This window comes from Hemitrygon akajei, chromosome 28 (genome assembly GCF_048418815.1).
Source record: "Hemitrygon akajei chromosome 28, sHemAka1.3, whole genome shotgun sequence".
Taxonomy (NCBI): Eukaryota; Metazoa; Chordata; class Chondrichthyes; order Myliobatiformes; family Dasyatidae; genus Hemitrygon; species Hemitrygon akajei.
In genome coordinates, this window is record NC_133151.1 from 24,896,691 (window position 1) to 24,907,398 (window position 10,708).

Below are 10,708 nucleotides of genomic sequence, written 5' to 3' on the forward strand. Positions count from 1 at the left end.
GGGCAGGGTTTCAAGATTCTGAATCATAGATTAATGGAGTCAGAAAAAAGTACAGCACAGAAACAGTCCCTTTGATCCGTGCTACATCATTTATGCTGCCTACTCCCATCGACCTGCTCTGGGACCATATCGCTCCATACCCCTACATGCACGTACCTATCCGAACTGCTCTTAATCATTGAAATCAAACTTGCATGCACCACTCATTCTGACAGATCGTCCCACCACTCTCACAAACGTTTGAGTGAAGAATTTTACTTTGCTGTTCTCCTTAAACTTTCACCTTTCACCCTTAACTCATGCCCTCTGATTGTAGTCCCTCCAAACCCCCGTGGAAAAAGCCCGCTTGCATTTACCCAATCACTGGGACTTCATCTGTGCAGGGGTAATCTATACCAAAGGATAGTTTGCATCTTCACTGGAAGGCGGGGTGGGGGGGGGGGTGTTGGTGGTCAGTATACTAAGGTTCATTGCTGTTTTTTTCATCACACGTTTTCTGGCAAACGGTCATCGCAATTTGCAAACGAGAAAATAAACAGATGCTGGAAATTCGAGCAACAAACACAAAATGCTGGAGGAGCTTCACGGGCCTGGCAGCATCTATGGAAAAAAAAATACTTCTTCCGTAATTGTCTGTAACTTCCCTTTGGAATTGAAGACAATTCGATGTGGCTGAACCGAGGCGGTGGATCCTTTGCTGAGAGCGAGGAGGACACAAGCTTCGATCGATGCCAGTGCTCTGCTGAAGGCCAAATTGAGGTGACGAGGTTCGGGCAAAATTTGGTCTGTGTTTTACTTTGGTAACAATGTTAGAGCTGTGAAGGGATCACTCGTCTTAACTACCCCGAGAAATCACTCTTGCCAATGGAACTGTTTTGAACGATGATATTAAATTTCTTATAATGGACTGTTGAATCCTCATCTCTGAAGCTGCTTCATGAGGATGAGCATGAAGTCTGTTATTGCAAATACGGGGTAATGGGATCTGATTTAGGTAACTGTACGTACAATACCTGTGTCACCAGTGGTATCACAACTTCTGTTGATGGCACTGACACAGTCGACTGGCAGGCCTACTGTATTGATTGTCCCAGGGTATCCCCTTTCCATATAAATGGTGTCTCCAGTCTGAACAAACGCTGTCAAGGGGTAATTACAATTTGGCGTAAGTAGTACCAAATATATACCATCTGCCAGCGTTGAAGGATGAAAGAGACCGGGTAATATTACTTGATTGTAGTGTTCCTGTTCTGGGACTGTAGATAGACAGAGAAAGCTAGAGAAAGCAGGATCTCCCAGTGGGCACACATTTTAATTCCACGTCCCATTCCCATTCTGTTATGTCTATCCACGGGCTCCTCTACTCTCAAGATGAAGCCACACTCAGGTTGGAGGAACAACACCTTATACACCGTTTACGTAGCCTCCAACTTGATGGCATGAACATTGTATTCTTATATCTTCCGTTCATGCCCCTCCTCCCCTTCTTACCCGATCCCTGATTTATTTATTCCCACCTCTCCTTTTTTCTCACTCTGCCCATCACTCGTTTGCCTGTTCTCCATCTCCCTCTGATGCTCTCATCCCCTTTTCTTTCTACCTAGGCCTCCCGTCCCATGCTCCTTTCCCTTCTCCAGCTCTGTATCCCTTTTGCCAATCACTTTTCCTGCTCTTATATTCACCCCACACCCTCCGGTCTTCTCCTATCATTTCGGATTTCCCCATCCCCCTCCTACTTTCAAATCTGTTGCGATCTTTTCTTTCAGTTAGTCCTGACGAAGGGTCTCGGCCCGAAACGTCGGCAGTGCTTCTTCCTATAGACGCTGTCTGGTCTGCTACGTTCCACCAGCATTTTGTGTGTGTTGCCAGTGTAAACTGTGTCCGCCACACTTCTCTCCGGGATGCTGCAACAGCCACTCTTTGTAAACCTGTCCGGCTCCGTGTCCTGCGAAAGCAAACACGAGGAGACTGGGACTAAACATGGATATCCCCCCGCCCCCCGACCCCCGGGATGGGGAGAAGAGGCAGCAATGCAGCTCACCGGCAGCTCCTTCCCACCCCACCTTCACCGCCCTACCTACCCCATCCCGGGAATAGCTTCTCTCTACCCACTCACTCCGCATTCCGAGTTCAGTCGCTGTTACACTCCGCCTCTTTCTCACAGCCGCCATCTCCGGAGTCAGTGCCAATCTCCGAGCCTGTCTGCAAAGCTGCTCTCGGAGCGATATGCTGCTGGTGGGAGGAGGACAATGGTAGCGCCCTACTCACGGGCCCAGGAGCACTCTATTCCCGGCTGTTGTTAAACCGCTCCCGGGCATTTGTTCTGCTGTCCTGTCAATCAGGTCAAGGGGCGGAACGACGCTGCGCATGCTCTCATGTTTGAATGACGTCATAGAGCGAAACATCGCCGTTACTTCCCTCAGTTCACTTTCTGAGCGTCTGTTCGGAGGGTCGGAGGCTGCGGGAGGGTCAGGGTGGATTTAAACCGGGCATTAAACATATTGCCCATTCGGCATCGTTCTTTCCAAAGTGTTTCAGCTGTTCTCCCTGCATTCTACAGTCACTCGGACACACTGAGGGAATCGGCATGAGTGCTGGGAAGTGTGTGAGTTTATATCTCACAGCAACAGCCCCTGTTTAATGTTTCGAAGTGACGGAATCGGTCACCGAGTGTAACGCCGAACGGCGATCAATTATAGACCCGTTCATGGATTACGAGAGAAAAGGTGCTGAACACAACGTTCTCGATAAACTCTCCCGTCCCGGGCGATCTGCCGACTGGGTTGCTTCATATTCAAAGTGACCACTTCAACACAGTTTTGTTTTATTCAAAAAATTCTGCTGTATTTCCAGTTATCGATCACTTGGCCGACTGGGCTGCCTTAATTTGGTGATATAGTTAGGAAAAGTAGTTTGAGTGAGTATTGGTACAGAAGGAACAGCAGAATTCTTGTTCTAGCTTGTTGTGTCGACATAGTTACTTTGCCATTTATGCAAAGACAGTAAAGTGCGAGTTTTGATTATTTACAAGTTACAGAGTACATTTCTAACCTAGTTCCATTGTCAGCACTAGTAGGACTATCGATGGCCTGGAACAAAACTACTCTTCCAGATGCACTCAGAAATTCTATTTCTTATCATGCACAAAAAAAAGATGATCTGGTTATTTTGCAGAAGTTGAAATATCCGATCGTTGTAACCCTAACCACATGACGTTTCCGTGTTATTTGCCGGCAGATCTGCTCCTCAATCTTCTACCAACTATGGAGGGAATCGCCGTATAATCCCAGCAAAGTGGTTGTTGGTAATTACTTTATTTAGTCCTAAACTGAACTCACACCTACAGGAGTGATTGATAGGTTTGTGCCCTAAGGTAAAAGGAGTCAGTTTTAGAAAATCTAACAGAATTATTTTTCAACATAGTCCCCTCCTACATTTACACACTTAGTCCAGAGTCGTGGAACATACCGATCTTGGACCTCCAGAAAGTGTCCAAAGCAGGGGTGATTGATAGGTTCGTGGCCTGAGGCAGATGGAGATGAGTTATACAGCTCTGGTTGCAGGCACATGCAGTTCAACTCTCTGAATGATTGTGCAGAAAGTTTGAAGATAATAGCTCATCGGGGTGATTGATAAATTCGTGGCCTACGGTAGAAGGGGATGAGTTATTAACAAAACTTTCTGCGTAATCTCTCAAAGTGTTGGCCTGCTGGTGCATGTAACGGGAGTTAATAACTCATCTCCTTCTACCGTAGGCCATAATATCAATCACCGCTGATGAGTTATTAACGTCAAACTTTCTGAATAATCACTCAAAGAATTGACCTGCTTGTGCATGTAACGAAAGCTGTATAAATCATCTCCTCCTACCGTTGGCCACGAACTTATCAACCATCCTCGTACATATTAATCGGCTTTTCTAAAGAACATGCACGATCAGGATTTATTTTATCATTTGCTGATGTGTGAGGCACGCACCAGTTGCAGCCCTTCCGACTCTCTGAGAGTTCGGCTCTCACTCAGTCCGATCGCTGGTGAATGCTCATTGGCTGTTGTATAACTCCCTCTGTTTGAGGATGGCGATGTCAACTGGCCGCAATAAAACCTGCTGCAGAGTGAGGATTGATCCGACAGAGAACAGCTCGGGGTCTGTGGAATCACATGGAGCAAGGGAGACGCTTCACTACTCGAAACTCCAGCAACATGGTGCGATAGTGGTATAGGGATGAGAATAGCTGCATTTCAATCAGCTCACCCGGGTTCGAGTCCCGGCGATAGCCCTGTGTTGTAAATGTTTTTCAGCACTTGTCTCACAAACGTCTCGGCCTTGAATCACTCAGCCACATCACTTCTTTCTCTGTGAAATTAACATTTCTGCCCGTCGTTCGTCTGCCATTTTAGCTCTGTGTTTCTCTTTCCGAATGTCTTACCGCCATCGTGTATTGGTCTCGCCCCATCGAAGATGACCCCTTTTCACTTCCCACCCGACTTCTCACCTTCTCTGACACTGAAAGCTATCTTCTTCTCTCACCATTTCTAATTGAGTTTCACGATCAGAAAGGTTTATCCCGTTTCATCACTCACAAATGCTTCTTGAGTTGATGAGTGTTTCCAGTATTGTCTGTTCAATCAGTTCAATACCAGACACAGCTTTCTGCAGCGGAGAACAACATGTGTTGGGCAATCGCTGAGCACGACAGGAATTTTCGTTTTACCCGCGAAATTCTCAACAAATCTCAGAAAGTGATGGAGTGAGTGTACGGAAACTGAAATTGAAAGCACAAGTTTTTTATTTTTTTTTGTGAAAAGTGTGTTGTGTACACAGGTGACGTGACGGCGATTTGCGGTAAAATATTCTGCTGAAGAATAGCAGACGATGGTTTGGATCTGCCGGCCTCTGGATAACGGGCCCAGCACATTCCCGCCGCGCCATTCTGCTGATAGGTAAATATCTCTGTTCTTCTCCTGTCTTTTTATTTGTTAATTTTGCCGCTTTCTCCAAATTATCTATAGTTTTGTTTGTTGGAATATTTTGTCTGTCTAATTTCCCTCGTGTCTCTCTTACGCTTTTACCTCCCTCCCCGTCCTCCTCTCCCTGTTCATCGCTTCTTACCCCATCCGGTTATTATCCGGTCTCTGTGCTCCGACCCAGCAGGATATCTCGTTCCCGACATTTCAGCAACGGATGTGATTTTCATTATCATTCTGACCCTATTCCTACGGCCCTGCAGCCAGACACACTGGTTATCTCCCTCAGTGTCTCCTTGCCTTCCTTCTCTTTGTCTGCGGCTGTTATTTAGGTTATAAACACAGGAGATTCTGCAGATGCTGCAAATCCAGAACACAGAATGCCGGAGCAAATCACCAGGTCAGACAGCATCTATGGGGAGGAGTAAACAGTCGATGCCTCGGGCGGGGATGTCCCCTTGCCCGCTGAAATTCTCCTCCAATTTGTGTCTGTTACTTTAGTCAGACTTCGACGTAACGAGCAGTGACGGCAGTCTGCGGTGGGTGCAGCGGGAGTTATTTTACCAATCCCGAGTCTGGTTCACCTCCCAATCCGTCCACATGATCGAATGAAGGTCAGAATTCCGTCAGTTCTGAATGGACCGCAAATCACTGGGTCTCAATGTAAGAATCTCTATCCTTTGTAGGGTCTTGCCGTCGGATGCCTTGCCATTCTCGTACCAGACGGTTCAGAAACCTAATGAGCTTCCCAATTCAATGCAATGTGGAGATGCCGGGGATTGAACCCGGGACCTCATACATGCAAAGAATGCGCTCTTCCACTGAGCTACATCCCCACTTAAAATGCAGAACTGTTCAGCTCCAACCCTTCCTGCATATCACGATTGAGATACAGTGTAATCATTGATAACACAGATAATAACAAAAATTTCTTCCTCTGCGACGGGAGAGGACTCGGGAATCCTTTCCGATTCAGCTATTCCTTTGTCGAGCACCTGCCAGTGGACACGCTCCCATTTGTGCCTGATTGTGCAATGGGATGAAGAGCATTCTCCAGCAGGATTTATTGATGAGAAATCGACACAGCGAACGATTTGGAAAATCGAGAGAGAGAGAGAGAGAGAGAGAGAGAGAGAGAGAGAGAGAGAGAGAGAGAGAGAGAGAGAGAGAGAGAGAGAGAGAGAGAGAGAGAGAGAGAGAGAGAGAGAGAGAGAGAGAGAGAGAGAGAGAGAGAGAGAGAGAGAGAGAGAGAGAGAGAGAGAGAGAGAGAGGGGGAGAGACTCCTGTGCAAGGTCTTCTCATCTTTTTCTCCAGTCCTGATGAAAGGTCTCCACCGGAAAGGCGGAGAGCTCTCTTTTCCTGGCCTGTAGAGAATAGATTACATTATGATACTTCAATGCACAATTGGTTAATCTTTCCAACCAGACAGAAACCTCCCCAAAAGTGAAAAAGGATAACAGATAAAAGTACAATCCAGCCGAAAGCCAGTTGATTTCCTTGAATCTACCAATGATGGAATGACCTAGTGTTGTATAGCGCACTGACGGAAAATTGTTGTTGGCAGCCGCTGACATAGCAGAGGATGGTTTCGATCCATCGACCTCTGGGTTATGGGCCCAGCACGCTTCCGCTGCGCCACTCTGCTATGAAAAAAACATCGTTGCTCTTCCATGAATGATGTGCAATCTCTAGCGTGTGTGTGTGTGTGTGTGTGTGTGTGTGTGTGTGTATCATTCTGAGCGTGTTTGCGCGCGTGTGTCTTGGTGTGGATGTGTGCTTTTGCGTATCTCTGTATGTCTGGGTCTATGTTTCTGTTTGTGGCTGTGTCGGTGCCTGTATATGTCTTTGTCTTGTCAACGTCTCTGCATCTCTCAGTCTGTGACTGTGTCGTTGTGTCTTTATAATATCTGCATCTCTGTCTGCGTCTGTTTCTGTCTATTTCTGTGTCGGTGCCTATATATCTTTACGACTTATCTGTGTCTGTACATGTCTGGGTCTCCATCTGTGTCTGTCCATTTTGCATCAGTTCCATCTTTCCCCCTTATTCATACCCACTTATTTCACTTTCGGTTGTTAATTCCTTGTTTTACCTCGTTCTGTCTCCACTTTCTTTTCTTTTTTCCTTACTTTCTGAACCTCCCAGTTATTCTCTCTGTGTCGTTCATGCTTTATCCCATCTTGCACCTCGTTCCACATATTTCGCCATTGAATGTTCTTTACGTTATTTAATTGTTAACATGGACTATTCGTCCCTGTTCTGGGGCCTCTTATTAAAAAGCAACATTTTGAGCCACACTCGGGGGTCACTACGTTCAATCCCGAGGTCCCATTAACCTTCCCATTCTGCCCTGATCACTGAATAAATGTTGGATTCCAAGTTGAACCAGAAGTTCACCTCGGCTTGCTGTGAACGGAACTCGCGGATTTAGATGCTGACTTGATTTCCGCATCGCAAGCATATACCTCAAACAATCCCTTCATCGGGATTTAGTTAGACCATACAACCATAAGACATAGGAACATAAATCGGTCATTCAGCTCTTCGAGTCTGCTCCGCCGGTCCATCACGGCTGATCCCGGATCCCACTCAACCCCATACACTTGCCTCCACCGCAGTCTGCTGCTGAGCATTCCACAGATTTGTTACTCTGGCTAAAAACAAGATCCTCCTTACCTCAGTCTAAAAGGTCGCCCCTCAATTTTGAGGCTGTGCCCTCTAGTTCTGGACACCCCCACCACAGGAAACATCCTCTCCATATCCAACTTATCTTGGTCCTTCAACATTCAGTAGGTTTCAATGAAAATTATAGTTGTTGCTCTAAAGTTCAGATCATCACGGCCGAGCTTCCCTCCCTTCCCTAAAAGCGCAGGTGTTTTTAGAATTCCCCAGCCGAGGACAGATATACAGCAAGGAACCATTCTAAACTATCCCACGTGTCCCAGGCTTATCCCGGCGTCTCAACGACGGCAATGACAGGCCAACCATCGTGCGGAAAATTGCTTCATCTGGGATTTTCCGCCCAGTTTTCAAACTTCACAAACAAAAGTGTTGGAATGCTGGGTTTGAACCCTGGACTTCACACACGCGCTTCTCCACTGAGCTACGTCCCCAGTGGCAAATGGAAGATGATATCTTCTGTCTGAGACTCTGATCACAAAGGTTGGTCGTTGAAAGATAGAAAATAGAAGTCGGAGTAGGCTATTGGGCTTTTCGAGACAATTCCGCCATTCATTTCGATCCTGGTCGCTCATCTAACCTCAGTTTCTCTTCCTGATCACTACGCACGCCCTTTCATCCCTTCTGTATATGAAGATATGTCTGACTTCTCCTCGATTTAATCTCATTGTGGGGAGCTGCGTCAGGGAGAAAAGGAGACGGGACTGTCTGACGGTCCCACAGCATTGACCTGCAAAATTGAAGGAATTTAAGGCAAAGTGCAGCAACAGGCTTTTTAAATCAGAGTATTAATTCAAAAGACCGATGTAACAGTGGATGAAGTAAATATTTCACCAAACGCAAGACTGCACATTAGTCCTGAATAAGAACAGGACATTTTAGGAAATTCGCATTTACGTCAAATTAAGGAGAAAATATTTCAATCAGAATCACTAGTCAGATTCTTGCAGACTGGAACGGAATGATCATTAAATGCCCAAACTAACATTGTTCCCTGCAGTCGGGAATGCCGTCAACCGAGTCATGAGGATGTCATGTTTTGGATTTATTTAACATGCACGATGACGTGAACGAAACATCCGGACTCCTGGGTCGGAAAATGATACAGAGAGGCACATTGAGGTCAATAAATCACCCAGCTGCCTCAGAGGCCATTGAGAGTCTGGGTATTGTGTTACACCTACCCGCCAGCAGAGGGCATCGATGAGCTGGTAACCGCCTCAACACGTACTGGTTGCAGGACAAACAAGTCAAGTCACTTTTATTGCCTTTCCCCCGCCTCAACGTTCCACTCTCCTCCTACTTTCTCTCATCAGGTGCATTAGCACCACCTACTGGAATGGAATAAGAAGGACAGCTTGATGAGGATCACATGCTGCGTCCCAAATCTATTTTAACTAAAACGTTGAATAAGGTCCAACACGACATAACCGTCCCTGCCTCAGGTGCCAGTAAATATCCCGCAAATTCTGCGCCACAGTTCCACCCATTACATGCCTAAACAGCCTCCTACGTTCCAAATAATATCAGTGGCACATCATGAGCACATGTTTCACCATCTCTGGGACATTACAAAAATCACGTGGCACATTCCCCTGGTACCCAACAAATGCCAATGAGAAGTGCAAACCCGTATGTCCGACAAGTAGTCTCATAAACCACACATCTTCCTTCCTATTCTTTCCCAAAAGGAACCACTCTTGGACTGATGGAAACAAACTATAATACCACCTCCCTGTGGAAGTCTTATTCCAGACTGTCTGTTATTTCCCAACCCCAGGTAACCTAGTACAACATTTGACTTCATGCTTTCGCATATGAACTATAATATCTACCTCAGACTTAGCAAGTGTCTGTTTAGCTGTAACATCTGCCCTTTCATTACCCGACACACCCAGATGTGCAGGTGCCAATGAAAGCTGTACACTCTGGTGAGTGTACTTGGCCCTTTCTCCTCTGAGCGACGGAGCCTGAGAAGTAACCTGATAGAGATGTATACAATGACGAGGGACATTGATCCTGTGGGTAGCCAGAGGCTCCCCCTCCCCCCCAGGAGAGAAATGGCTAACACGAGGGTACACAGTTTTAAGGTGCTTGGAAATAAGTACTGGAGGGATGTCATTGTTAAGTTTTTCATACAGAGTGTGGTGGGTGAGTGGAATTCACTGCCGGCGGTGGTCGTAGAGGCGGATACAATGGGGTCTTTTAGGAGCCTCTTGGAAATTCTAGGGAATTTTTAGAGTAGATTACATGGTCTGGACAACATTGTGGGCCGAATGGCCTGTAATGTGCTGTAAATTTCTAAGTTCTCTGTTCTGTGTTCTTCCCGCACACTTCAGAGCATGTAGATCATAATACACTTACATCAACTGATCAGCTGTGGTCTTCTTAAAGACTTCGATTACAAACTCCACAGTGCCGAGGCAGTGTCTGGGCAGATAACAATTCCGTTTGACTTGTTCAACCCATTGCAGACTAATGATAATAGCTATAAGTTCTGTTGTATAGATAACCGCTGGTACAGTACACAGTAAAAATGAGACAACGTTTTTCAGGACCATGGTGTTACATGGCACAGTACAACAACTAGACTGAACTACGTATTAAACAACTCAGTGAAAAATAAACAACAACTACACTAGACTACAGACCTACCCAAGACTGCATAAAGTACACAAAGCAGTGCAGGCATTACAATAGGGAAGTAAGGTGTCAGTCCAGGCTTGGGTATTGAGGAATCTGATTGCCTGGGAGAAGAAACTGTAATAAAGTCTGGTCGTAAGAGCCCGAATGCTTCGGTGCCTTTTTCCAGATGGCAGAAGGGAAAAGAGTTTGTATGAGGTGTGCATGGGGTCCTTAATAATGCTGTTTGCTGAGCGGATGCAGCGTGTAGTGTAAATGTCCGTGATGGCGGGAAGAGAGACCTCGATGACCTTCTCAGCTGACCTCATTATCCACTGCAGGGTCTTGCGATCCGAGTTGATTCAATTTCCCAACCAGGCAGTGATGCAGCTGCTCAGGATGCTCTCAATACAACCCCTGTAGTATGTGATGAGGATGGGA

General features: G+C 46.2%; 2 non-coding genes across 2 annotated transcripts; both read right to left on the minus strand.

The window, feature by feature from the left end:
* Positions 1–5,732: 5,732 nt before the first annotated feature.
* On the minus strand, positions 5,733–5,804 carry trnaa-ugc (transfer RNA alanine (anticodon UGC)). The gene has a single exon. It is a non-coding gene; the product is annotated as a tRNA-Ala (tRNA).
* Positions 5,805–6,541: 737 nt separating this feature from the next.
* Positions 6,542–6,613, minus strand: trnam-cau (transfer RNA methionine (anticodon CAU)). Its single transcript has one exon. It is a non-coding gene; the product is annotated as a tRNA-Met (tRNA).
* Between the last annotated feature and the right edge of the window lie 4,095 nt (positions 6,614–10,708).